Source organism: Macaca nemestrina, chromosome 8 (genome assembly GCF_043159975.1).
Source record: "Macaca nemestrina isolate mMacNem1 chromosome 8, mMacNem.hap1, whole genome shotgun sequence".
Lineage (NCBI taxonomy): Eukaryota > Metazoa > Chordata > Mammalia > Primates > Cercopithecidae > Macaca > Macaca nemestrina.
In genome coordinates, this window is record NC_092132.1 from 78,539,857 (window position 1) to 78,563,416 (window position 23,560).

The 23,560-nt window shown below is 43.5% G+C and overlaps 1 protein-coding gene across 5 annotated transcripts in view; it reads right to left on the bottom strand.

Moving 5' to 3' along the window:
* The window catches only part of LOC105482178 (serum/glucocorticoid regulated kinase family member 3), a 195,047-nt gene that overhangs the window by 138,777 nt on the left and 32,710 nt on the right, over nt 1–23,560 (bottom strand). For 2 of the 5 annotated variants that reach the window (XM_071068157.1, XM_071068156.1), the window contains exon 1: nt 10,873–11,059. The exons of 1 other annotated variant lie outside the window; for it this stretch is intronic. The gene's annotated coding sequence lies outside the window, so the exon portion shown is untranslated. Of the gene's footprint in view, nt 1–10,872; nt 11,060–11,166; nt 11,296–23,560 lie in introns of those variants that run through there. 2 more of the 5 variants (XM_011742165.2, XM_011742161.3) reach the window with 2 other exon arrangements.

Below are 23,560 nucleotides of genomic sequence, written 5' to 3' on the forward strand. Positions count from 1 at the left end.
TCACCACAACCTCTGCCTCCTGGGTTCAAGCGATTCTCCTGCCTCCCGAGTAGCTGTGATTACAGGCATGCACCACCAATGCCTGGCTAAATTTTTTTTGTATTTTTAGTAGAGACAGGGTTTCACTATGTTGATCAGGCTGGTCTCGAACTCCTGACCTCAGGTGATCCACCTTGGCTTCCCAAAGTGCTGGGATTACAGGCGTGAGCCACCGCCCCCGGCCGACCCTTTTACAAAATAAATAAATAAATAAAAATAACAAAATCTTACTTCTGAATGTTTATTAACAATGGTACCTGATACAGTTTGGATATTTGTTTCTGCCCAAATCGCACGTTGAACTGTAATCTCCAATGGTGGAGATGAAGTCTGGTGAAAGGTGTTTGGATCATGCAGCAGATCCCTCATGGCTTGGTGCTGTCTTCACCATAACGAGTCATTTAAAAGTGTGTGGTTGGCCGGGCGCGGTGGCTCAAGCCTGTAATCCCAGCACTTTGGGAGGCCGAGGCGGGTGGATCACGAGGTCAGGAGATCGAGACCATCCTGGCTAACATGGTGAAACCTCGTCTCTACTAAAAATACAAAAAAAACTAGCCGGGTGTGGTGGCAGGCGCCTGTAGTCCCAGCTACTCGGAGGCTGAGGCAGGAGAATGGCGTGAACCTGGGAGGCGGAGCTTGCAGTGAGCCGAGATCGCGCCACTGCACTCCAGCCTGGGTGACACAGCGCGAGACTCCGTCTCAAAAAAAAAAAAAAAAACAGTGTGTGGCACCTTCACCTTCCCACTCTTGTTCTTGCTCCTGTTCTCGCCAGGTGATGTCCCTACTCCCCCTTCATGTTCTGCAATGGTTGTAAGCTTCCTGGGGCCTCCCCAGAAGCAGATGCTTCCTGTACACAGCCTGCGGAACCAGAAGCCAATTAAACCTCTTTTCTTATAAATTACTCAGTCTCAGCTATTTTTTTACAGCAATACAAGAACGACCTAATACAGTAACAGTTTAAACAAGTAAATGATATAGCACTCTCATGTCTAAGCCATCATCAATGTTAGCACCATGTGGTTGGGAGGCTGAATAAAAACATCTTTTCAGAGGCCAGGCGCGGTGGCTCAAACCTGTAATCGCAGCACTTTGGGAGGCCAAGGCGGGCGGATCATGAGGTCATGAGATCAAGACCATCCTGGCTAACACGGTAAAACCCTGTCTCTACTAAAAACACAAAAGTCAGCCAGGCGTGGTGGTACATGCCTGTAGTCCCAGCTACCTGGGAGGCTAAGACAGGAGAATCACTTGAACTCAGGAGGTGGAGGTTCCAGTGAGCCGAGATCGCGGCACTGCACTCCAGCCTGGGTGACAGAGTGAGACCTCAGGAAAACAAAAAACAAAAACAAACCAAAAACATCTTTACAAAATCTTTTCTATTATTATTATTATTATTATTTTTGAGACGGAGTCTTGCTCTGTCGCCCAGGCTGGAGTGTAGTGGCCGGATCTCAGCTCACTGCAAGCTCCGCCTCCCGGGTTCGGGCCATTCTCCTGTCTCTCCTGTCTCTCCCTCCTGAGTAGCTGGGACTACAGGCGCCCGCCACCTCGCCCGGCTAGTTTTTTGTATTTTTTAGTAGAGACGGGGTTTCACCGTGTTAGCCAGGATGGTCTCGATCTCCTGACCTAGTGATCCACCCGTCTCGGCCTCCCAAAGTGCTGGGATTACAAAATCTTTTCCACTGTTGTTTGTGAGAAAATAAGCCTTTACTCTCAGTGCAGCTTAAGTAGCTATTGTCTCGGTGTGGAGCTTCCTATATCATCTGGCCCACGCACCTTTACAGGCAAGCTGAAGTTGGTATGCAGTCAGTTTCCAGGGCCTGATCCTCTATCTCCAACTCTTGTTAAGAGTCTCCAGCAGGGACCTAGAATTCCTGAACCAGTATTGCTTCCTCTGTAAGTCCCAAGGATCTGATCCAAGCTCTCACCAGTGCATATCTCTACTGATAAAAATCTGGAAGGAAGTGGTTGGGAATCCTGACATACCACTTCTGAAAGATTGCTAACCTTTGGCCCAAGATACCCTTCTTAGTCTTTAACTTACTTGAAAACAAAAAGGTTATTTTAAAGTCTGATAGAACTTTAGATATATTTTCTAAAAGGAACAGTGGTCATATCTGGGAGTTAGCTTTCAAGAGCAAAACACTCTATTCAATCCATAACATGACTGACATCTTTAACTGGGGAAAAAAAAAAAGCACAAAACAATGCTGTTGCAATGACACGAGCCAAAAAAAAAAAAAAAAAAAAAAAGATAAATAGCTTTAAATTTTATAGTTCATGCCGATGCTTCAGGAAAAAGAGCTTTTTTAGAGAAGAGGAGGTGGGTGTGGACTTCTGTGGATATTTTAAAAGGAATTACTAGGTACTCTCAAGGGCTTTGATGGTTGAAACCACTAGTTCTTCATAATGTCTATGTTTCTTCCCAAACTAAAAGCTTTCCGTTTCCTTATTAAAGGCCTGCTCTTAAATGTATTACCATGATTAGTATCCATTTTGCTTAAGACCAACATGAAGACAGTGGGATAGAGAAAAGACAGAAATTTTCTTGATGCAAGAGGTGGAAAAAGAGCAAAAAAAGAACAAGGTTTATAAAGGAGAGCAAGCTCTCAGAAAGCAGGGGAGGCCACAATGGGTGCAGGAGCCTACACCTGCTGTGGACCATGTGCGGTAGATTGCGTACTCACATCTTGGGAGAAGAAAAGCGGATGGATGGAGAGATGTCAGCACAGACCAATGCTGTCTGGAAAGACTGGTGGCTTTAGTATGTGAAGAGGGAGTTGTGTGCATGAAATTATACTAAGTCAAGTGTTACTGACTCTGAGACAGCTTATAATAGGATCACAAGAAACTTCAAGGTCACCTATTCCCACCATTGGTGGCAGCGCTGTTTAAACCAATTATACTATAAACAATGTACTCATTATTAGACGAGTATTTCAAAACATCTCAAGTTCAACTGTTTTAATTTCTTTTTTTGTTTGTTTTGTTTGTGAGACAGGGTCTTGCTCTGTCACCCAAGCTGGAGTGCAGTGGCATGATCACAGCTCACTGAAACCTCCACCTCTGCAGCTCAAGCAATCCTCCCACCTTAGCCTTCCCAGTAGCTGGGGCCACAGGTGTGTGCCACCACATCTGGCTAATTTTATATATATATATAGAGAGAGAGGTTTTTTTTTGTTGTTGCTGTTTTGTTTTTGTTTTTGTTTTTGAGACAGAGTTTTGCTCTTGTCACCCAGGCTGAACTGCAATGGTGTGATCTCGGCTCACTGCAACCTCCACCTCCCGGGTTCAAGCAATTCTCTTACCTCAGCCTCCCAAGCAGCTGGGATTACAGGCACCCACCACCACGCCCAACTAATTTTTGTATTTTTAGTAAAGAAAGAGTTTCACCACATTGGCCAGGCTGGTCTCAAACTCCTAACCTCAGGTGATCCACCCGCCTTGGCCTCCCAAAGTGCTGGGATTACAGGCGTGAGCCACCATGCCTGGCCCAATTTTTTGTATTTTTTGTAGAGACTAGGTTTCACCATGTTGCCCAGGCTGGTCTCAAACTCCTGAGCTCAAGTGATCTGCCCACTTCAACCTCTAAAAGTGCTGGGGTTACAGGCATGAGCTACCATGCCAGTTGTTCTAATTCCTAACAGAAATTTAGAACAGCCACTTTTTCCTTGATTCGAGTCAATTATTTCTGCTTCTCCTTTAGTGATTACAATCAATTACACGTGAACATCCTATCATTTCTCTTCTTAAATATCTTGTATTTTAGATGAACTTAAAATACAAATATTGACAGACTCTCATTAGAAGAACATGTGCTTTATGTTAATTTGGATGGATTTGTCAATCTATCCACACACTGTTATTCCCTTTATGAGCAGTAGTATAAATTTCCAAGAGTGTTAGCCAGGGCTGGGGCATGGCAGGTGGCCAGGAAACAGTAAAATAACTGGTTCAAAGGTGCACGGAATCTGTGACGTTGGCTGGCTACGTAAGTGTGATTCTCTAACCAACAAAGCAAGTCTGTATAAGGGAAACTTTTAAAAATGGCATTGAAGATATGCACATGCACACACAAATAAAAGCCTAGAAGGACATACTCAAAAATGCTAATAGCGGTTTACCAATGAGTGATAGATTTCCTGGTAATTCTTATTTTCTCTATTTCTTCTTTTATTTGTCCAAAAAAGTATTACTTTGGTGATTTAAATATATTTTAAAAGACTCAAAATGGTAAAAATGTTAGCAATAGAAATAACAGAAAATGGATAATCAACTATAAAGCGGAATACTATGCAGCTATCAAAACTAATGATATAGATCTATAGATGTCTATATATAGGTTTAATAAGAAACAGGATGGGCACAGCACAGTGGCTGACATCTGCAATTCCTGCACTTTGGGAGGCAGAGGCAGGAGGATTACTTGAGCCCAAGGGTTCAAGACCAGCCTGGGCAACATAGTAAGATCTTGTCTCTACTAAAAATTAAAAACAATTAGTTGGGTATGGTGGCACACACCAGTACTCAGGAGGCCAAGGCAGGAGGATCGCTTGAGCCCTAGAGGTCGAAACAGCAGTGAGTCACAATCGTGCCACTGCATTCCAGCCTGGGAGATAGAGTAAAACCCTGTCACACACACACAAAAATAATAAATAAATAAATAAATAAATAAATAAATAAAATTTAAAAACCAAAATAACAAATCATGTAAAACAATTCCCATTATAAAAAACAAACAACAACAACAAAAACTCTTGTGTATGTATATAGATACACAAATTTATGTAAGCATGAAAAAGTCTAGAAGGGTATAAAAACAGCTGCAGCAGTGGTTATCTTTGTGGATAAAATTAGAGTGGAGAGGATTTTTTTTTATTACATATGCTTCTCAACTGCTTGAATTTAAGAGCATACATACTTCTTTTTCGGGGGTGGATAGGGTCTCAATCTGTCACCTAGGCTGGAGTGCAGTGGCACAATCATAGCTCACCGTAATATTGAACTCCTGCACTCAAGCAATCCTCCTACCTCAGTCTTGTATACCTTTATAATTTAAAGTTTAAAAAATGGAAGACAAAACTAAAATTAAAATGGGGGTGAAGATGCATGTGTTTTCTCGGGAAACTAAGAATATGAGTCCAAAATTCCCTTTGAGCTAGTCATATATAAAACATACATCTGGCCGGGCATGGTGGCACACGCCTGTAATCCCAGCACTTTGGGAAGCTGAGGCGGGCAGATTATCTGAGGTCGGGAGTTCAAGACCAGCCTGACCAACACGGAGAAACTCTGTCTCAACTAAAAATACAAAATTAGCCAGGCGTGGTGGCACGAGTCTGTAATCACAGGTACTCAGGAGGCTGAGGGAGGAAAATCACTTGAACCTGGGAGGCAGAGGTTGCAGTGAGCCAAAATCGTGCCACTACACTCCAGTGTGGGCAACATAGTAAGAGTCTGTCTCAAAAAAAAAGAAAGAAAACAAAAACCACATACATGTGCATTAGATTACGTAGACTATATACTGGTCATACACACACACACACACATATATATATGTTTATCTGCATGTATAGATGCTGAGTTGGAATTTAAATCATTTTAAGTTAATCTTTATCTGTTTTTGGTTAGAAAATAGGGGGGTAGGCCAGGAGCAGTGGGTTATGCCTGTAATCCCAGTACTTTGGGAGGCCAATGTGGGCAGATCACTTGAGGTCAAGAGTTCAAGACCAGCCTTGCCAACATGGTGAAACCCTGTTTCTACTAAAAATACAAAATTAGCCAGGTGTGGTAGTAGGCGCCTGTAGTCCCAGCTACTTCGGAGGCTGAGGCAGGAGAATCGCTTGAACCCCAAAGGGGGAGGTTGTAGTGAGCCGACATTGTGCCACTGCACTCCAGCTTGGGTGACAGAGCAAGACTCCATGTCAAAAAAAAAAGAAAAAAAAAATAGGGAGGTAAATAACTACAGTAGGCCGAGCACGGTGGCTCACGCCTGTAATCCCAGCACTTTGGGAGGCTGAGGCGGGTGGATAACTGAGGCCAGGAGTTTGAGACCAGCCTAGCCAATACAGCAACACCTGTCTCTACCAAAAATACTAAAACAATCAGTTGGGCATGGTGGTGCACAACTGTAGACCCAGCTACTCAGAAGGCTGAGGCACGAGAATCGCTTGAACCTGGGAGGTGGAAGTTGCAGTGAGCTGAAATCATGCCACTGCACTCCAGCCTGGGCAAGAGAGCGAGATTCTGTCTCAAAAATAATAATAATAATAATTAATTAAAAACATAACTAGAATAATAAAGTTCCCTCTTATTTTCAAACTTACGAAGCACCGCTGTACTTGAATACGTTTCATTCAGCAGTCTGTAGACTGGCTAATCAGTGAGTCCTATGAATATATTACATATGAAATCCATTTTTCTTTTTTTTTTTTTTTTTGAGAAGGAGTCTCATTCTGTCGCTCAGTTTGGAGCGCAGTGGCGTGATCTCGGCTCACTGCAACCTCTGCCTCTTGAGTTCAAGCCATTCTCCTGCCTCAGCTTCTCGAGTAGCTGGGATTACAGGCATGTGCCACCATCCCCAGGTAATTTTGTATTTTTAGTAGAGACGGGGTTTCTCCATGTTGGCCAGGCTGGTCTCAAACTCCTGACCTCAGGTGATCCGCCCGCCTCAGCCTCCCAAAGTGCTGGGATTACAGGCGTGAGCCACCGTGCCCGGCCTTTTTTTTCTTTCTCTTTTTTTTTTTTAGAAAAAGAGTTTCACTCTTGTTGCCCAGGCCAGAGTGCAATGGCACAATCTTCACTCACTGAAACCTCCACCTCCCGAGTTCAAGAGATTCTCCTGCCTCAGCCTTCCAAGTAGCTGGGCTTACAGGCATGCGCCACCATGCCCAGCTAATTTATGTTTTGTTTTGTTTTTTTTCATTAGAGACAGGGTTTCACCATGTTGGCCAGGCTGGTCTCGAACTCCTGACCTCAGGTGATCCGCCCGCCTTGGCCTCCCAAAGTGCTGGGATTACTGGCGTGAGCCACCGTGCCTGGCCTCTACATTTTAATTATCTGCCAACAAACTCACTTAGTGGCTTGAAGAAAGAGCTACCCACAAGAACACTTCTGCACTTGATGGTACAAAGTAACTCTGCCCACCAATATCGTATCATGCCAAGAGATGTTTCTAGTTCTTCTCAAATTTTCATTCCATATAGGTCTTTCCTATATATACGGCCCTGTCAGGGGAAGCACAGCTGCACTGCACAGGAATCCTCTGCCACAAGACCTCACTAACATTACTTATTTCACACACACCTCCATTTTCTGTCTTACATATTAACAGTCCCTCGCCCTCTAACAATTTCCCTTGTATCTTCACGTTTCTTTCAGTCACCCCCAATCCCACCCAAAGAAAGCAGATTTTGATTTAGCGTAATAGAATAACAGTGGCTACAAGGAGGTGAACTTAGGCAGGTTTTCAGAACTCTGGAGAAATAGGAAAGGATTTGAGAAATTGGACAAAGGCAAGGATACTGCACACTGCCCTAACTCCCTTTGAAAAGCCTCTGGCTCGGCTTCAGACAGCCAATACAATTTTACTGGGTGATGCTTTCAATTGGCCTTTAACATCTGATTTCCACATTGTCTTCCTCGGCAATGACAACTGAAAGTTAGCATTGAGTTAAAACTTCTTTGATGTGAACTACAAGATGTGGAAGTAGCACCTCTTAGATTTACCACTTTTCTCCATGATACTGGGCAGGGGAGTGAAATGAGAGCAAAGTCTCCACCATGAGAAATGGAAAAGGTAAAGGAAAACAGAGACACCGAGTTGCTTAAAATAATATGGGAGCTGTTACATCCGTCAGGAATAACATGTTACATAATTTGAGTTTCATGAATCAGCAGTTTAGTCAGTAATTTACATTAATTTTTTTAAAAAAGAGAAAACATGAGAATTGGAAAAGGTAAAGTGGTTTCTGAAACAAGGCAGGTTTCAAAGGTATTTTATTCCACTCCCACACAAAAAAGCGTTGACAGGCAGATGACTCTGTCTTCATTAAGGGTTTCTTACTGCCTAATACACCTCATGGGAAAGGCCATCCCATCTCTCATCTCTCCCTGATAACCCTTCTCAATTCCTCCCGCCAGGTAATGACCATATTATCCTCTCTAATTGAAGGTTATCCACTTGGAAATCACATACTTTAGGTACAGAGGGCTATGCTTAAAGCATATAAATAGTTGAGGAATTTTGTGTGTATTTTTTAAGACCCTTTATGCTAAAGTCATTGCAATATTTCAGTAAAACACATAGTTTTATTTCAAAAATATTTACAATACCTATGATCACTGAGTTTGAACTTGATCATAAATCTAAGTAGTTCAGAGAGATAAGTAAGCTGTGGCCAGGTACAGTGGTTCACACCTTGGGAGGCCAAGCGGGCGGATCTTGAGGTCAGGGGTTTGAGACCAGCCTGACCAACATGGTGACACCCTGTCTCTACTAAAAACACACAAAAAAAAAATGCTGTGGTGGCATGCGCCTGTAGTCCCAGCTACTCAGGCTACTCAGCTACTCAGTCCCAGGCTGAGGCAGGAGAATTGCTTGAACCCGGGAGGCAGAGGTTGCAGCGAGCCTAGGCTGCGCTATTGCACTCCAGCCTGGGCAAAACAGCAAGACTCTGTCTCAAAAAAAAAAAAAAAAGAAAGAAAGAAAGAAAAAAAGAAGGCTGTCAACACGAACTTAAATACCATGTGTCTGTTCTAAACTCTCAAAATCAGAGAAAAAAAGTAGGATGAAAGAAACACCCCACCTATTTTCTTTTTCAAAAACCAGAGGTGGCAAATCCTAAGAAATGAGTCCAAGGGCATTCCCATCCTTTTTGTAGAAAATGTGCTGTATCAGATACTGTTTGAAATAAGAGAGGCATTGGACTAGGCCTGGAAAATCTCTCAGGCATAAATCAATTACTATGGTATTTTGAGAGACATGTTTTGAAGAGCAAGGTATCCGAAGCCATGAAGAGTCATTCATTCCACAGATGTTTATTACAGGCCTGCACGTGCCAGGCACTGTCCACACACCTGCCCTCCATTCAAGCTCTGCCTCTCACCTGCTGTGCAATCCAGGCTAAAGCACTTTAACATTTCTATGCCTCAGTTTCTTCATCTGTAAAAACAGGTAATAAAAAGTAGTTAAGAGATCAACTACACAAGATCTCTCTGAAGGGTAAATGAGTATGTCTGGAAGCACTTTGCAAGCCATGAAAATGCCAGGGGTCATCTGGCTAAACTGAATTCACGAATGACACTAATGCCTGTTGTGCCATAAATTATTACTATATCAGAGGAACATGAGCCTTTTGGCTTCAAGAGACACTTCATCATCCTATTAAATAAGGCTTATCGGCTCACTTAATCATCTCCCTGAAAAGTTAAATATATGAGAGAGAGATAAGGGAGGGGGCGCAGAAAGGGAGGGAGGGGGCGCAGAAAGGGAGAGAGGGAGTCAGAAAGCTAGTCTGATGTGCAGATTTTGACATTACATTCATAGTCACCATAATTACAAGAATCATGTCTATCTTAGTCACCCCATTGGGTCTCTAATGGTGCACATTTGAAGAGGGCATGTTATTCTGAAAAAATATCCTCTCTGAATATCTGCAAATCACAAAATGTACACTTATGAGGCTGACCTACCAATTCAATGTTTCCAAGAGCAAATAGCAGTAAAATTACAAAACGTTTGTTATATTGATGTGTGCAAACAAAAATGTTCTATTTTATAGTACATTTCAAGTTCAATCTGACCCTCATATCTAAACTATGTCATATAAATAATTTCATATAAATAATGTCGAACAGATTAGGAACAAAGCTCTTTTCAAAAACAAAAGTAGGCTCCATGCAGTGGCAGTTAAAGAAGGGGAAGTTCCGGTGTCTCCAGAGTTAGCCGATGGGCACAATGGCAGTTGACAGAGACCATGTTACACAAGTCATTCATGTTCTGGCCAACACCACTTTGAACAGGTCGCATTCCCAGGAGCTTCAGGCTCCCTTACCCCAGGGAAATGCAGGGGTGGTGGCTTGTCTTACAGAAGTGGTAGCCAAGGGGACCAGCGGCACACCCGGTGCTAAAACACGCCTAAAACTTCTTCTAATGTTTATAGCTCTTCCAACGACATTTGGGGAACTAAAGTATGGATAACCTCTTCATTGCTAGAACCGCTATAATATGTTGAGTTAATAATTTGATTTAATATTTATAAAGCACTTAGAAAGAGCCCAGCGCATAGTAAGAACTATGTAAGTGTTTGGTAAATAAAGAAGGCACCTCCCAGATTGGCTGGGTGAAGTCTCAATCTGGTGAGAAGGAAGAGAATCAAAATACACAACAGTCTTTTTTTCACTTTGACAAAGATTTAGAAATTACAGTGCTCTGTATTTATTTTGCACCCAAGTGCACCCTAAGTAGTCTCTGGTGCAGGACTGAAATTCTACTCATGGTTCAGAAGTCACTGTGCACAACTCAACGAAAGCGTTTTAAGTTTCATGAGATGATTCCTTTCTCTTTTCTCTTTCCAAGTAACGATGACTAAAAATGACAGAATCTAAAAATCTCAAAGCACTTCTAGTGGGTACATGCCCATGGCTAAAACTGAGAATTAACAGGGCCAGATTCACTTGAAGAGACGTAAGGGTTCAAATCACAGAGAACTTAAAAGATGCAACGTGTTAAGATCTCTTACTACACATCCGCTGACAACAGGTTAAACGATTCCATCCACCCCACTCTGGCGCCTGCCCCCTCCCCGACCCTCGCAGGTGACCTGCACCCACTTTCAGCTCGGCGTTCCCGGCTCCTCCAGGCTCGGCGGCTGCGTGCGGGTTAACAAGGTCCAGCCACCGACACCCCTTGGACGTTTAGGAATCTCGAGGCAGGATCTGAATTCACCTCGTGGAAACAAAGACCACAAACTCTCCAGGAGCCGGGGGCTGGGCGGGGGTACGGCTTTTTCCGAGGACAGGCAGCGGCCGAGGCCCGGGCGGCCCTCGCCCCGCCCCGTCTCCTCCCGCCCCGGGCCGCCGTCTGAGTCCCGGGCGCGCGGACCCTCCCGCCGGTCCCGCACCTACCCGGCCCCGCGGTGCTGCTCCCGGCGCAGTGGGCGCGGAGCCGAACGCACTGCGCTTCCTCCTTCCCGGCAGGGCTGCCGGGCGCCGGCGTTTCCTCCTTGACGCGTCACGGCCACCGGCGGCTCCTCCCGCGGAGCGTGCGGGAGGCCGAGGACAGCCGGGGAAGGCGCCGGATCCCAGCAGAGCGGCGCGAGCGGCGGGTCGGGGGCAGCCCGTGCGGGGAGGGGCTGCAGGCTGCGTCCGGCTCAGGCCTCCGAAGAAGCCCGCGCTCCTCTCTCTTCCCCGAGGACCCCGCGAAAGGCCGGGCCGCGGTGCGCTGTCTGCCCCCGTCACGCGCTGTGCAAAGTTCAAGAGGACACGGTGGGTCCTGTCTGGAGTCACAGACTCCGGTGTTTCCCGCTGCTGCGCCCTCAGTGGCCGCTACCCTGGGGCTCAAGACCCGCACGGGCCAAAGCACCAGGGCCCAGCGGAGATGACCTGGTGTGTGCAGGGATCAGGACCCCCCGGGTCAGCCCGGGGTGTTGGGGGTTGGCTTGGTGTAAACTGGAAACTCAGAGGAGTGAATTAAGTATCCAAATAATTGAGAATAACTGTGATTCACTTAGCATTATTTGGACAGTTTTCCACTTTTTTCATTAGCAGAGTTACGGCCCTTGTGTTTATAAACAGTGGAGAACTTTCACAAATTGGCAGATCCTATGTGCAGAGAAATTTCTTTTCCTACATCTTTTTAGATCTACTTTTTATTCCCATTAATCTCCAAGTCAGCCGAGTGCACACTTTACAGCTCCTTATTACTCATTCTTGAATTACAGAAGCTGCATTTTAGACCTGTTTCTCTCTTTTAACAGAGAAGCTGAATGGAGAACTAAGAATTACATGGTTCAATGGATGTGGAGTCAAGTGGTTAAGATTTTAAAGTAGAGTGGGTTGTTTTCTTCGTCCCACGACACTACTATAATTTAGGTCTTATCAGATATCACTTGAAGATAGACTCAGACAACTACTTAAAGATTCCCATGTGCATATCATGCCTTAGATTTTGAGACAATGATTTGTACTTTAGATCATATGATTCCAGAGAACTTGCCACAAATCTATGAACAAAGTGCCAAAGGTTTTTAGAGGAAGTCGGATCTATGTGTGACTTCCCTAAATTCAGAAGACATTTCCTCATGTTTTAAAATGATATTCAAAGATTTAGCCCCACAAGTATGGGTAAGAACATTCATTTTTAATGTCAATAACCACAATATGGCCTCTCTTTAAAAAGTGGATTGCGAATCCAAATACATTTTATACTTCAGTAATCCTACAGAACTTTCTAAACAGTAGTTTTCAGAAATGAATATAAGAATACAGTAGATACAAATCAACACATTGCCAGTGGTCCTTTTTATGTTTTACTGTGGTCCACAAAGCAGTCCACATAGATTAGAGAAGTTCCTCCCTTGTAACAAAATCAACAAGTGATCAGCGTATCTCTTAATTAAAGCCATATTCACAGTGCTGGAGATTTCTCAGACAAAAGGAAGTTCTGTGTCAATAAACTCCAAGTGGAATGACATCATTCTCACTTTAGAGACAAACACCTGGCTATCACCACATTTTGACTTTTTTAAAAAATAAACATCTGGGAACCACTACAACATTTCTCGATAAATTTTTCCTATTGTGAAGAACACACACACACACACACACACACGGAGATCACCTCCCATAAACATTTTATGTATTTTCTTTTCTTTTTTTTTTTTTTTAAGAGACGGGTTTCACTGTGTTGCTGAGGCTGGGTTCAATTGATCAGCTGACAAGATGTTAGGCATTTTGCCTTTACAGTCTGAGAGCTGCAGTTTAATAGCTAGATTTCTCAAAAAGCTAGAGGAGGTAAATATATTCACAGACTACTAAGGACTTTTTCACTGTAATTAAATTAGTTTTTTTCTTTCTTTCTTTTTTTTTTTTTTTTTTTTTGAGATAGAGTCTCACTTTTGTTGCCCAGGCTGGAGTGCAATGGCACGATCTCAGGTCACTGCAACCTCCTCCGACTTCCAGGTTCAAGCGATTCTCCTGCTTCAACATCCCGAGTAGCTGTGATTACAGGCGCCTGCCACCATGCCCAGCTAATGTTTTGTATCTTTAGTAGAGACAGGTTTTCGCCATGTTGGCCAGGCTGGTCTTGAACACCTTACCTCAGGTGAGCCACCTGCCTTGGCCTCCCAAAGTGCTGGGATTACAGGCATGAGCCACCACACCCAGTCTAAAATTGGTTTTAAGGGCAAATGTTAAGGCTGATTTCTTTGTTGTTGTTGTTTTGGTTGTTTTTTTTGAGAAAGGGTCTCACTCTGTCACCCAAACTGGAGTGCAGTGGCATGATCTCGGCTGACCGCAACCTCTGCCTCCCAATTCTCCTGCCTCAGCCTCCCCAGTAGCTGGGATTACAAGCATGCGCCACCACGCCCAGCTAATTTTTGTATTTTCAGTAGAGACAGGGTTTCACTATGTTGGCCAGGCTGGTCTCGAACTCTTGACTTCAAATGATCCACCTGCCTCAGCCTCCCAAAGTGCCGGGATTACAGGCTTCAGCCACCACACCCGGCCAAGGCTGATCACTTTGATTAATCATATTCACCTATAGATAGATATATAGGTTATATCCCCATTTTCTGTTATGTTTCCAAGTTTAGACTGTAAAAAAAAAAAGTTGTTGAATGTTCAGCTAAATGTCTAGCTGATGTTTATACCTTTATGAAATATTTCATGTAAATAAATTTTTAAAATAGAGCTTTTTATCAGACTATGGGTCCCAATACTTTCTTTGAAAATATGATTCTGTTCATTCAGATAGGGCAAATATTTTGTTCATCTGTTTTATCTATAGTATAGAGATTTTGAACACAAGCTTTGGAATTGGACAGACCCAGGTTTAACTCCTGGTTTGCCACTTTCTGCTTTGGGCAAATTGTTTCACTTCTCTGAGCACTGGTTTCGTCAGTAACCTGGGGATAATAATAGTGCTTTTTCCTCTTCAGTAAAACAGAGATGATAGTGCTAATCTCTTGAAATTGCTATGAGGATCAAATGAATTTAGTAGAATGCCTGTAACATAATGTCAAGTGACTGCTATTGTCATCATTATTAGCTCTAAAACATATATTAAAATGCCAATGTTATATATATTTCATTTGTAATAGTATTAAAATGGCCAGGTTTTAGAAATTTTGGCGGTGGCTCATGCCTGTAATCCCAGCACTTTGGGAGGCTGAGCTGGGTGGATCACAAGGTCAGGAGTTCGAGACCAGCCTGGCCAACATAATGAAACCCCGTATCTACTAAAAATACATAAAACTAGCCAGGCGTGGTGGCAGGCACCTGTAATCCCAGCTACTTGGGAGGCTGAGGCAGGAGAATCGCTTGAACCCAGGAGGTGGAGGTAGCAGTGAGCTGAGATCACGCCATTGCACTCCAACCCTGGGCGACAGTGTGAGATTCCGTCTCAACAAACAAACAAACAAACAAAAACCAACTACCCAGCCATATAATATGGTTATTATGATTATTTTAGATCATATATTGCAATGAAATGAATGCTTGGTTTTCATTCTCCACTATTCAAAATGGGAAACCTTTTCTCTAAAATGGTGGCTTATGTGGAAGCATTATTACTTTTTTATATCATAATAAAACCCTCTGTAGTTCTTTTATCAGAACCTTGGAAGAAGTGAGGGCTATAAAAATACAAGAAATATCACTTCCATTAGTGAGGGCTGCTATTCATTAGAATACTTGTTTTTTGCCAGGCACAGTGGCTCATGCGTGTAATCCCAGAACTTTGGGAGGCCAAGGCAGGCAGATCACCTGAGGTCAGGAGTTCAAGACCAGCCTTGCCAACATGGTGAAACGTTGTCTCTACTAAAAATACAAAATTAGCCAGGTGTGGTGGGTGCCTGTAAGCCCAGCTACTCAGGAGGCTGAGGCAGGAGAATCGCTTGAACCTGGGAGGCGGAGGTTGCAGTGAGCTGAGATTGCACCACTGCACCCCAGCCTGGGCAATAAAGCGAAACTCCATCTCAAAAAAAAAAAAAAAAAAAAAAAAGGAATACTTGTTTTATAGCAGATAAAATGTTAAGTCTAGAGAGATAAGAATAATCCTACCAACTGTATGCTTACAAAAGCAAAACACTTTCTGGTTTGTTTTGTTTTTTGAGACAGGATTTCATTCTGTCACCCACCAGGCTGGAGTGCAGTGGTGTGATCTCGGCTCACTGCAGCCTCGAGTCCCTGCGTTCAAGCCATCCTTCCACCTCCTGAGTTGTTGGAACTACAGGCTCGTGCCACCACCTCAACTAATTTTTAAACTTTTTTGTAGAGTCAGGGTCCCACTATGTTGCCCAGGCTGGTCTTGAACTCCTGGCATCAAATGATCCTCCCACGTTGGCCTTGAAAAATGCTAGGATTACAGGTGTGAGCCACCTCGCCCAGCCTCGCAAAGGATGGTTTTGATTCATATTATTTGCATTGCTTTTTAGAGTACCTTTTCCCTCATTCTGCTACAGACTCACCTGCTAAAGTGGGTCAGACACCATAAGTTGTTGCTACAGTTTCTAGCTGTGTTTATCAGCTGACATTCTAATCGCAACATTCCACAGTATCAAATAAAATAAAACCATTTTTGTGGAGAAGATAGTTAAAAAACATAATCCTAACTATGAATTGGCTCAGATTGTAATAATTAAAAGGAAAAGCTTGCTGTAAAAATGGGTAAAAATATGGGGAAACAAAAGTGACTAATTTATTAAATTTTCTTTTTTTTTTCTTTTTTTGAGATGGAATTTTGCTGTGTCACCCAGGCTGGAGTGCAGTGGTGCGATCTCGGCTCACTGCAGCCTCTGCCTCCTGGATTCAAGGAATTCTTCTGCCTCAGCCTCCCAAGTAGCTGGGACTACAAGTGCACACCACCACACCTGGCTAATTTTTGTATTTCTCGTCGAGACAGGATTTCACCATTTTAGCCAGGCTGATCTTGAACTCCTGACCTCAATTAATCTGCCCACCTCAGCTTCTCGAAGTGTTGAGATTACAGGTGTGAGCCACCGAGCCTGGCCTAAATTTTCTTTTCTTCTTCTTTTTTTTTTTTTTTTTGTTTTTCTTTCTCTCTCTCTCTTTTTTTTTTCGAGACAGGGTCCCACTTTTTTTTTTTTTTTAGAGATAGGGTCTCACTCTGTTGCCCAGGTTGGAGTGCAGTGACACAACCATGGCTCACTGCAGCCTCGACCTCCAGGGCTCAAGCAATCCTCCCACCTCAGCCCCCCCAAGTAGCACCACAGGTGCACACCAACACGCCTGGCTAATTTTTTTATTTTTGCAGAGACAGGGTCTCCCTATGTTGCCCAGGTTGGTCTCAAACCCCTGGGCTCAAGTCATCCTCCCACCTTGGCCTCCCAAAGTGCTGGAATTACTCGTGGGAGCCACCATGCCCAGCTGACTAATTTATTAAATTTTCTGAGTAAAACAATTTAATAAAATACAAAGCAACCCAAGATACAGTTAGAAAAACGCAGGCCAGTAGTGGTGGCTTTTATGCCTATAATCCCAGCAGTTTGGGAGGCCGACATGGGAGGATCCCTTAAGCCCAGGAGTTTGAGACCATCCTGGGTAACAAAGTGAGACCCCTCCCCATCTCTATAAAAAAAAATTAGCTGAGTATGGTGGTGCACACTTGTAGTCCCTGCTACTTGGCAGGCTGAGGTGGGAGGATCACTTAAGCTCAGGAGGTCAAGGCTTCAGTGAGCTATGATTGCCCCACTGCAGTCCAACATGGGCAACAGAGGGAGACCCTGTGTTTAAAAACAACAACCAAAAAAACCCTCAGTGGCCGAGCACGCTGGCTCACACCTGTAATCCCAGTACTTTGGGAGGCCAAGGCAGGCAGATCACCTGAGGTCAGGAGTTTGAGACCAGCCTGACCAATATGATGAAACCCCGTCTCTACTAAAAATACAAAAATTAGTCAGGCATGGTGGCATGTGCCTGTAATCCCAGCTACTCGGGAGGCTGAGACAGGAGAATCGCTTGAACCTGGGAGGTAGAGGTTGCAGTGAGCTGAGATGGTGCCATTGCACTCCAGCCTGGGCAACAAGAGCAAAACTCTGTCTGAAAAAAAAAAAAAAAAAAACAACCCTCAGTTGGGCAGGTGCAGTGGCTGACACCTGTAATCCCAGCACTTTGGGAGGCCGAGGCAAGCGGATCACTTGAGGTCAGGAGTTTGAGACCAGAGTGGCCAACATGGTGAAGCCCTGTCTCTACTAAAAATACAAAAATTAGCTGGGCATGATGGTGTGCCCCTGTAATCCCAGCTACTTGGGAGGTTGAGGCAGGAGAATCGCTTGAACCCGGGAGGGGGCGGTTGCAGTGAGTTAAGATTGTGCCACTGTACCCCAACTGGGTGACAGAGCAAGACTGTATCTCAACAACAACAACAACAAAAAAACAAAAACAAAAAAACACCTGATGGGAACTGAAATTGAGAGCAATTAATGCCTCTTTAGCACAGAGCAGAATTAACTTGTTTCTTTGATTCGGAAAATGGTTCAGCATGTGTTCGTTTTGTCAGGTGGGGGTATAGGTGTATAGGTGGGAGGCCCAAAGCTGAACATCATTTCTTGGGCCAAATTAGCCAAGTTCAAACTCAAAACTGAAATGCTTGAAGTTCAAGTGTGTTTCATAACAGGGAAGAAACTATTTTAAAACAAGACTACATTAGGATCAAATATAAGGCTTTTCAGATCACAGGACTTTCTCACTTTCTATATTAGACTCATGAGAAAAATCAAGGGGAAGTGTTAGGAGATCAGAACCTTAAACTGCTAGCATCAGCTTTTTGATAAAAAGTAGCTAGAAATTATTTTCAATTTCCTGGCTGGGTGCAGTGGCTTACGTCTGTAATCCCAGCACTTTGGGAGGCCGAGGCGGGCAGATCACGAGGTCAGGAGATCAAGACCATCTTGGCTAACACAGTGAAACCCCATCTCTACTAAAAATCCAAAAAAAAAAAAAAAAAAAAAAATTAGCCAGGCGTCGTGGCAGGCACCTGTAGTCCCAGCTACTCAGAGGCTGAGGCAGCAGAGTGGTGTGGACCCAGGAGGCGGAGCTTGCAGTGAGCTGAGATTGCGCCACTGCACTCCAGCCTGGGCAACAGAGCGAGACTCCGTCTCAAAAAAATAAAAAATAAAAAATAAAAATAAATTTCCCTAAGACCATTAATTATCTAAAATAATATCATTATACTTTCCTATTAGGGAAATCTCATTGTCTTCCAATCTAGTTTTTATGAGTATAAAGAATAAAACATAAATCATTCATTTTTCTCTCTTTTTTTTCTGTATCTCATTTAGTCTATTATGTACATAAAATAAAAGTCTGTTAATAGTTGACGATAACTTATTTACATAAGTCATGTCAGCAGTTTCTATGTCCAGAGGATCATAATAGTGTAGGTGGACTAAACCTGCTAGGTGGACTTTGAAGATAACTATTATTTCAGTTGCTTATCAGTAGAGAATAATAGCTTTTCTTAAACACTGTTCATTTGGTGACTCAGTTATTTACTTCTATTATGTGCAATTAATGATTGAACCTATTTCAAATGCAAGGGCTTAATAGCTTCTGGCATAAAGAGAGGCGTTGCTGTTATTTCCTTAACAAATTCTCTAAGGAATCTGTGTCTGGCCCAACCAGATGTGTCAAAGACTTAAGTAGACCTGAAGGAATTATAACTCTTCATACACAAGAAGACTCTTAAATTCCCCTAAGTTTTTTAAGATAAACAACCCCAGTTCTTTTAACTTTTTCTCTCATTTTTTTAAATGTTTTACGACTCTCATAGAAGTTTTTCCCAAATTTTCTCCATGTTTTCTTTAGATTTTAGAGGAGATGCCCAGTATGAACCATGGAATTCTATAAAGGATCAAGTAAGTCCTAAGTATCATGGAATGCAGTGGTGCGATCTCAGCTCACTTCGACCTCCACTTCCTGAGTTTAAGCAATTCTCCTGCCTCAGCCTCCCAAGTAGCTGGGAATACAGGCACCTGCCACCATGCTGGGCTAATTTTTGTATTTTTAATAGAGACAGAGTTTCACTATGTTGGTCAGGCTACTCTTGAACTCCTGACCTCAGGTGATCTGCCTGCCTTGGCCTCCCAAAGTGCTGGGGTTACAGGCGTGAGCCACCGCACCTGGCCAGTTCACACTCTTATAATGCAGCCTTGTGTTAATCTTACATTTAAAATTACATTTCAAAAAAATTACATTTCATCATTATCAGAAATTAAAATCTAAACTTGGCCTCCTTTTATTTCTCAAATTATATTTAGGAAGTTGTTTTGATTATCCTATGTAATTCCTCTGTATCTGTTTTGCTGAAACTGTATTTCTCCTGGATAATTTTAAATTTCTTCATATTTGCTAAGGCAAATGGTATTGAAAGTGGAGAGTGGACATCCAAAGGGTGCTCAAGGCAATCTACTACAAGTTCAGAAAGAACAGAAAGAAAATATTGCAACATCCATTTGTTTTCTCTAAAAAGTAAGAAACAGTCCAGGTTGGCTCATGCCTGAAATCCCAGCACTTTGGGAGGCTAAGGCAGGCAGATCACTTGAGCTCAGGAGTTCAAGACCAACCTGGGCAACATGATGATACGCCGTCTCTACAAAAACATAAAACTTAGCTGGGCGTGATGGTGTGCATCTGTAATCCCAGCTACTCGGTGTGCATCTGTAATCCCAGCTACTCAGAATGCTGAGGTAGGAGGATGGCTTGAGTCTGGGAAACAGAGGTTGCATTGAGCCAAGATCACACCATTGCACTCCAGCCTGGGTGACAGAGTGAAATCCTGTCTAAAAAGAAAGAAAGAAAAAAATTAAGCTTTATTATTTAACATAAATGTGACACTGGCATGCTCATACAGTCCTTTGTCAGTTATGTCAGAGGTGTGCTGTGTGAGCTAACCTGAGAAGGACAGACTTTCCACAATTGAAAGGGTTGACTGGGTGCCCTAGTTCATCCATAATCAGTATTGCAGTTTTGTGTAGTACAGGACATCATTGATGTGGTTAATTTTGTAAAACTAAATCCCTTCAATAGAATCTACATAATACTTTATGCTGAGATGGGGAGTGATTGTGAAAACTTTTTATTTTCTAGCAAAGTATTCAAGATACTCGAAGTGAAAAGCACAGATCCTGGACACACACTGCCTAGGTTCTGACCACAGTTCTGCCATCACCAGCCATGTAATCCCAGGAAAATCATTTAACTCTCTGAGGTTCAGTTTCTTCATCTGTGGAATAAAGATAATAGTATCTGCTGCATTGAGTTGTTCTGGGGATGAAGTGAGTTGATACATATGTATATAAAAATCTCTTAGTATAATATCTACTACCAAGAACAGATTTACACAAGCTCTGGTTGTTATTACTTAAAAGAGTATTTGACTATCAAGAAGAATTATGCATTTTCGCTGACAAAAAATATAAGTGATTCAGATTTCTTTACCTTTTCTGTGATAATCCCTGTGGGTTATATTCTATGTAGAGGATATTAAACACACATATTTTCTTTTCTTTTCTTTTTTTTTTTTTTTTGAGACAGAGTTTTGCTCCTGTTGCCCAGGCTGGAATGCAATGGCGTGATCTTGGCTCACCGCAACCTCAGCCTCCTGGGTTCAAATTATTCTCCTGCCCTCAACCTCCTGAGTAGCTAAGATTACAGGCATGTGCCACCCCGCCTGGCTTATTTTGTGTTTTTATTAGAGATAAGGTTTCGCCATATTAGTCAGGCTGGTTTCGAACTCCTGACCTCAGGTGATCTGCGCGCCTCGGCCTCCCGAAGGGCTGGGGTTACAGATGTGAGCCACCGTGCTCACCCGCACATTTTCTTTTAAGGTAAAGTTTTAGCAATGGGTGAGAGATTAACTTCCTTCCTTCCCACTCCCTTTAGTGTAGATGGGTTTTGAAATAAACACTTTGGGCCGGGCGCGGTGGCTCACGCCTGTAATCCCAGCACTTTGGGAGGCCGAGGCGGGCGGATCACAAGGTCAGGAGATCGAGACCACGGTGAAACCCCGTCTCTACTAAAAATACAAAAAATTAGCCGGGCGCGGTGGCGGGCGCCTGTAGTCCCAGCTACTCAGGAGGCTGAGGCAGGAGAATGGCGTAAACCCAGGAGGCGGAGCTTGCAGTGAGCCGAGATGGCGCCACTGCACTCCAGCCTGGGCGACAGAGCGAGACTCCGTCTCAAAAAACAAAAAAACAAACAAACAAAAAAAATAAAATAAACACTTTGGAGAGAGTGTCTTGGAAATATTTCCATCAGTATGTGACTTTGTTGCATGGGAAACTGTGTGTATGTGTGTGTGTCCTATTAAAACTCTAATATATACATTGCACTGGAATTTTTGAAACACAATTTTCTACTTGTTTAAACATTTTCCAATTAATGCATTTCAGTGGGTCTTAAAATTTATTTGTTGAAAAAATAAAAGGCAGTGTCTTTAAATTCATTTACAGGAATTACTGACTGAGGCTGGGCACAGTGGCTCATGCCTGTAATCCCAGCACTTTGGGAGGCTGAGTAGGAGGGGTGGATCACTTGAGCCCAGGAGTTTGAGGCCAGCCTGGGCAACGCAGCGAGACCCCATCTCTATTAAAGAGAAAGGGGGGGGGAAGGAGAGAGAGAGGGGAGGGAGGGAGGGAGGGAGGGAGGGAGGAAGGAAGGAAGGAAGGAAGGAAGGAAGGAAGGAAGGAAGGAAGGAAGGAAGGAAGGGCGAAGGAGGGAGGGAAGGAAGGAAGGAAGGAATTACTGACTGACAGCAGAGAGAATGGAAATGTACTAGTCAAACTTCAACAAAAACCTTTACAGAACTGGATGATGGGACTGAAAGAAAATAAGTACTTTAATAGATATAGCCAATAAGAGTGCATCTCTTCCATTTAAATCTAAATATCTTTATGAAATATCTTTTCAGCTATGACAGCCATTAAAGTGAAGTATTAGAATAACTAAACTTAAAATTAGACTTTCTAATGGTTGTATCACAAAGTGTTACATCAAGATTTTTTTTTTTTTTTTAACTGAGACAGAGTCTTGCTCTGTCGCCCAGGCTGGAGTGCAGTGGCACGATCTCGGCTCACTGCAAGCTCTGCCTCCTGGGTTCACACCATTCTCCTGCCTCAGCCTCCTGAGTAGCTGGGACTACAAGTGCCTGCCACCACACCTAGCTAATTTTTCGTATTTTTAGTAGAGACAGGGTTTCACTGTGTTAGCCAGATGGTCTCAATCTCCCGACCTCGTGATCTGTCTGCCTTGGCCTCCCAAAGTGCTGGCATGAGCCACCGTGCCAGGCCAAATCAATATTTTTTAAAAGTAATAAAGTAAAATCAAGTGAAACCAAAGGCTTTTTTTTTTTTTTTTTTTTTGAAACTGAGTTTTGCTCTTGTCCAGGATGGAGTGCAATGGCGCGATCTCAGCTCACTGCAACCTCCACCTCCCGGGTTCAAGCAATTCTCCTGTCTCAGCCTCCTAATTAGCTGGGATTACAGGCATGCGCCACCACACCTGGCTAATTTATTTATTTATTATTATTTTTTGAGACAGAGTGTCACTCTGTTGCCCACGCTAGAGTGCAGTGGTACGATCTTGGTTCACTGCAACCTCCACCAAATGGGTTCAAGCGATTCTCCTGCCTCAGCCTCCCAAGTAGCTGGGATTACAGGTGCCCATAATCACGCCCAGCTAATTTTTGTATTTTTTAGTAGAGAAGGGGTTTCACCATCTTGGCCAGGCTGGTCTCAAACACTTGACCTCTTGATCCACCCGTCTCAGCCTCCCAAAGTGCTGGGATTACAGGTGTGAGCCACTGCACACAGCCTTTTTTTTTTTTTTTTTTTTTTTTTGAGATGGAGTCTCACTCTGTCTTCCAGGCTGGAGTGCAGTGGTGCAATCTTGGCTCATCGCAACCTCCACCTCCTGGGTTCAAGCAATTCTCCTGCCTCAGCCTCCCAAGTAGTTGGGATTACAGGTGTGTGCCACCATGCCCAGCTAATTTTTTGTATTTTTAGTAGAGATGGGGTGTCACCATGTTGGCCAGCCTGGTCTCAAACTCCTGACCTCACGTGATCCACCTGCCTCAGCCTCCCAAAATGATGGGATTACAGGCGTGATCCACCTCACCTGGCTGCAAAAAGGCTTTTATTTTATTTATTTATTTTGAGACGGAGTGTCACTGTGTCGCCAGGCTGGAGTGCAGTGGCACAGTCTCGGCTCACTGCAACCTCCACCTCTGGGATTCAAGCAATTCTCCTGCCTCAGCCTTCCGAGTAGCTGGGACTACAGGTGC